Here is a 5,968-nt window from a genome sequence, read left to right as displayed (position 1 = left end):
ATTAATTTAAGATTTTGTTAAATATTTTATATTTTTATTTCCTTGATGTTGAGATTTAAAAATTATGAGAGTGAGTTGTACTAATTATTTTACAAAGGAGATTTTGCACTTGTAGAACAAATATTTATTTATTTTTTAAAAGATGCAAATTGGAATGATAAGTCAAGTACTAAGAAATTTCTATTTTAAATAACACAGAACTCCCATGTCTTGAATAAAAACAGTTCCATTTTCTCCAGTGAAGAATATATTCTTTTCACAAATACATTTCTGAATGTTCTACTATTGATGTATAATAGCAAAATTTGTGCCTATTCTAGAGCATTGCAGCTGAAATGAGTAAAATAGCAAAGAACAAAACAGGGATAAAGCTCTTCTGGGTCAGTCCTTTTCTCACTATAAATCTGTTTTTAGTATTTATATTTCTGCTTGAATAAATGCAAAATACACCATGGTATCTACTGTGGAGTACATTATCATAACATTTTAAAATGGCTTCAGCTCACAAGATCTGTCATGCAGTGCAAGCATATCAAAATCTAGTGTTACTTAGATCTGATATTCTGCATTCTGTCATGTGCTTCAGTAAAGCTTCAGCATAGGAAAGACCATTTGAATTTTGCTTTTAGTAAGTATACGCAATCTCATAAAAAGATTTTTTCCAAACAAAACAACAATTACATATTCAGTATACAAACAATTAATGTAACATCATATTTGAGATTTTAAAATGCTCATTGCTTTAAACTTTAGGCTGAAAGTTCCCATGGCAACCTCAATTCTCTCCTCAGTATGCTTATATAATGATGGAGCCTTTTCTGACTTGACCATTAGAACAAGAGATTTTTGTTTCCAGGGATAGAAAATTTGGAAATTCTAAAATTAAAAAAGAATAAGGTAATGAAAAACAAATGGAAAATTAATATTTTTATTTTGAGATAATAATTTAGTATTACTTGTCCATGTCTCACTGACTCTTTCTCTTGCATTTGAATTGACTCATGAAAAAAAGTCTATTGGGCAGAATCCCTTATAATTTATTAAGCAAAACTTTTGAAACACTTTATTAAAAAAATCCTCTAAAATTTTTGGATGCTGCAATGTTTGTACTATTTAACTGTCATCAGATGACTATTTAGCAACGCTCACATGAAAAATCTAATGTCTTCATTGGAGTTCAATATACTTACTGGTTTTCAACTGAATAATAAGTTAGAATTAAATGATGAGATTTAGAATTCAGCAGGAGAAGCAGCAATGCATCATTATAAGTAGTTTTTTGAAAGATTTGTTTATTAGGGATTTGCATGAACTGATGCTGAGTGAGATGAGCAGAATCAGAAAAACATTGTACACCCTAACAGCAACATGGGGGTGATGTTCAACCTTGATGGACTTGCTCATTCCATCAGTGCTAAAATCAGGGACAATTTGGGGCTGTCTGCAATGAAGAATACCATCTGTATCCAGATAAAGAGCTGTGGAGTTTGAACAAAGACAAAGGACTATTACCCTTAATTTAGAAAAAAAAACCCTGTTATCTTATTGTCTGATCTTACTATCTCTAATACTTTATGTTTCTTCCTTAAGGATATGATTTCTCTCCCATCACATTCAATTTGGATCAATGTATACCATGGAAACAATGTAAAGACTGACAATTTGCCTTCTGTGGGGGGTGGGGGGGAGGGAAGTAAGATGAGGGGGAAAATTGTAAAACTCAAAATAAATAACATCTTTATTATTTAAAAAAAGATTCATTTATTGACTATAGAGTTTTAATCATGATTTATTACATATAAAAGATTTCTGCCATCATCAAACCTGCATATTAAGTAAGAAACAAGAGAAAGACAACTTTCAATGAGAAAATGAACTCCTGAATTATTTAATTCATTTATTAATTCTCAAGTTTATGCTACAGAACATAATAGATATAACTCCATCTTACATTTATACAACACCTCAAGAGTTTTTGGTGTGCTTTCCCACACATCTCATTATTTGGCAATCCTAAAGTGTTCTATGTATTTAGTTCAGTATTTGCAAAATGTTATTAATTCCAATGGCACTGGAAAAATTTTTGATCAGAGCATTGCCTTTATTATAGCGATTTAAAATATTTATTTTATTAAAATAATTTAATCAAAATATATAAAAATAAAATCTAATTATAATCTTGAAGTAAATATATATATATATATATACATGGATAAATACATCTAATACACATGTATGAAAATTTGTAAATGGATAGATATAAACTTTAAAAAATATCCTTTTTGTTCAGGATTCATTCCAAATTATTTTTCTGTCTCAAACAACTCATCAGATGTTTATTTTTTTAAAAGAAGATCATAGTTTCTGAGTATGTTGTGCTAATTCTCCTTTCTTTACTCTTCATTCATTGTATTTGTATGCATGTATGTTTCTATGTGCTTATAATTTCATTAGCATAATGAACTACTGGTTCACTGAGAGGTTAAGAAAATAAGTTATTTTCCAGTGTCACACAGCCATGTAGACATTGTAAGTTAGACTCAAATCCAGGTTTTATTGACTTCAAAGCCGGCTCTATGTCTACTATATCAAGTTACTTCTATTTTTCCTTATATGTATATTTATGAAGCATCGAGATGGTGCTATTGGATAAGATGCTGGGCCTGGAATCAGAAAGACTCATCTTCCTCAGTTCATCTATAGCCTTAGACACTTATTATCTGTGTAATCCTGAGCAAATCGTTTAACACTTTTTTTAAAATTTCAGTTTGCTTCTCTGTAAAATGAACTGGAGAAAGAAATGGCATGACTAATTGGAGCAATAACAATGCATATATTTTTATTTTCATATCTGTCATTTTTATGGAGTCACAGTATTTAATTCCAATGATAAGCTCAATTTATTCAGGCATTCTACAATCATATCAGATATTTTTATTGATACTTTAGATCATAGAAATCATTTAACCTATTTGAATAATGTATCATGTTCAATCCTTTAAATATTTTTATATTGCCTGCTGGTGGCACATTAAAAGGTTTTAGAATTTCAGATCTTCCTGGACAGTCCAGAGGGTTTCCTATATTTTTCTTTAAATATTGTTTCTCCCCAGAATTCAGTTAGCTTTACAATATCTTTGATACCATTATTCCCGAAGATACAGGAGATACTAAGGAGGATTTCTTCATTGACTCCATATAGGTCTTGATCTTTGTGCAAATTGCATGCACCCTTTGTTGCAACCTTTCACTTGTAATTTCACATTTGTTAAGAGAAAGGATAGTAGTTTGCTTTTTAGATTCAATTTTATCACTCTTAACATTCCTCTTGTGAACAAAACTTGAAAGAAAATAGAAACTTCAGTTAAAGAAAGAATGGGATACAAATGCTTTTTGGATAGGCAAGGCAGAAAGAAATATTCTACTTTCCTCCTAACTTACTCTTTTGTTTGTTGCACCTCTACAGTTTGACCACTTCAACTCCTCCTCACAACTTCGTTTTTATGTGTTTTATTCCTCCAAAGGAATTAAATTTCTTGATAATAAAAACTATCTCTTTTTGTCTATCCTGCCACTTTGTAAAGTTATTATTTTACTTAATTTTTAGTTGATAGAGTTCTCTATATATCATATCATCTGCAAAAATTCATAGTTCTATTTCTTTTTTTTGGTTATGTTTATTCTCTTGCCTGTTTTTATTTTTTGCTTATTGATGAACCTGGTATTTCTAGCTAGAAATCAAATTCTAGTGGTGAAAATGGACATCTTTGCTTTACTTCTGAACTTATGGGAAAGGCCTTTAATTCATCCCTGTTAAATATAATGCTTAAAGTGTACTATATATATTTAAGCCACATTTATTCCTATGTTTTTTAGTTAATTTTTTTAGCAGAAATGAGCGTTTCATTTTGTCAGCATTTTTTTCTGAATTTTGACTTACAAAATTTTTGTTGTTCTCATTATTAACATGACCAGTTAAGTTTATATTGAATCAATCATGTTTTCCTGGTATAAATACAATTTGGTTATTGTAGTTAATCTTTGTCCTATATTGATAAAGATTATTTACAAATATTTTTCCATAAATAATATTCTTTTTATTTTAGAAGGAAATAGAAACAGATAAACACCTTTTTTCCCTCCCTCCCTTAAATAAGAGCATTTGGAGTTCCACTAAGTTCCCAACAGGTCCAAGCCTTCCTATTTCCCTTTCCTCAGAGTCATAAGATTTTTAAAATTATCTGTATTCTTCCCTACAGCTCAAACCCAATCTGGGGGTGGGGTAGGGATGAGAGAGCAAGAAAAGGAAAACGTGGGCCCTCCTTAATATACTAGATATTCCTTTCCCAAGAAAAGGATGAAGGCTCAGCTGATTGGAGTAGATAAATGGAAGGGAGGAATTGGAGATATGTTATTTTTTCTTTGGGTAGGTGGAGGGCTAAAACAACTTCCCTTTAACCTTACATATTTATATATTTACAGTATATATGAGAACAAAGGTTTGGGTGAAGTCAGTTCTCATGATGGGGAGGATGAAAGAGAGGGAAACAGACACACACACACACACACACACACACACACACACACACACACACACACACACACAGAGATACATACATTATCAAATCTCTCTTCTTGGTCATAGTCTTTCTCTACCCATCCAATTTTTCAAGTATCAACTAGAAAAAGTAAAGGATTAGGAAGTGATGAGAGTTGGAGAAAGAAGGAATGTTTGAAGGATTTCAGCCCATAGTTCTCTCCAAGAGAAAACTGAGAGAACAGGGGAAGGGTATTCCACAGGGAAAAAGGATCTGAACGTGTGTGGACTTTGAAGCAACCAGCCATGCCTGCCAAGGCATGGCAACCCTGCAATGCATCTCCCATTGGGGTGGGAAGCTATGCCTAACCCATCTCCTCCAGGACACTTCGAGGTGACTCATCTTCCTCCTGTAATAGATTTGCTTGTTCTATGGCTTTTAGCACACTTTTCTTAGAGGTATCCTGGACATCACCACCCATCAGAAATTCATCCAAGATGAAGTGGGCCTTCTCAAAGCTGAAGATGATGTCGAGTTCACATACACTGCCAAAATATTTGTCCAGGAGTTCCACATATCGGTGGATCAGTTCCAGTGTGATAAGCTCATTATCTTGGCCCTCAATGGCACAGCAGAAGTAGAGACTTGCCTATCTTTTATAGACTACTTTGAGATCTCTCCACTCTAGGAAACTGCACATCTTCGGCTTTCTGGCCAGGACGACCTGCATAAGTTCTCGAACCATCTTTTTCCTCTCCTTGTCTGACATGGCCAAATACCATTTCTGTAGCTGAAGCTTCCCTTGACAGCTGAGCAGCAGCATGAACCTCATCATCCTGCAGCCTCGGTCGCGGAGCGTCCCTCTCTGGTCACCGTACGGGCGGCTGCGCTTCCTCTCTCTCCCTCGGCTACAAATATTTTTTAATTAAAATTTTGACTCAAACTCCATTAAAGATATTTCCCCCATAGTTTTCTTTCTGTTTTCATTTTCTTTTCCTTAAACAGAATTCTATATATGTGAATGTTGACTCTTCCACTCAAATACCATGTGCTTTGTTGAGAACTGAGAACCAAATTTTGGAATGGACTTTTATGTTCTTATTTTTACTTTTGTTTTCTAATGAATAACTTTATGATTTTTGAGTGTTTTTCAGCTATTTCTTTCTGAATTTAAAACCAAATAAAATGAACTTTCCTGTAATACAAATAAAATAGAAAGAATTGTACATGAAGCTGAAAATCTTAATTATGTACAGTTTGATCTTTTTATTATATAACATATTCCCAATGTACCTTTCAAAGGCTGTTTTGCTTGGCTGTGAATACTTGTTGCTTTCCTTCGGTCCTTTTCTGTACATTTAAAAAAAGACCTTTTCTTGATTAACAAATTAACACCTTGATCATGTCTGAAAATGTGTGTGTATATATAT

General features: G+C 32.7%; 1 pseudogene; it reads right to left on the bottom strand.

The window, feature by feature from the left end:
• Window positions 1-4,654: 4,654 nt before the first annotated feature.
• LOC141489718 (AP-1 complex subunit sigma-1A pseudogene) lies at window positions 4,655-5,373 on the bottom strand (annotated as a pseudogene).
• Between the last annotated feature and the right edge of the window lie 595 nt (window positions 5,374-5,968).

The sequence above is a fragment of the Macrotis lagotis genome, chromosome 5 (genome assembly GCF_037893015.1).
Source record: "Macrotis lagotis isolate mMagLag1 chromosome 5, bilby.v1.9.chrom.fasta, whole genome shotgun sequence".
NCBI classification, from domain to species: Eukaryota; Metazoa; Chordata; class Mammalia; order Peramelemorphia; family Peramelidae; genus Macrotis; species Macrotis lagotis.
This window is presented reverse-complemented; position numbering and strand designations above follow the sequence as displayed.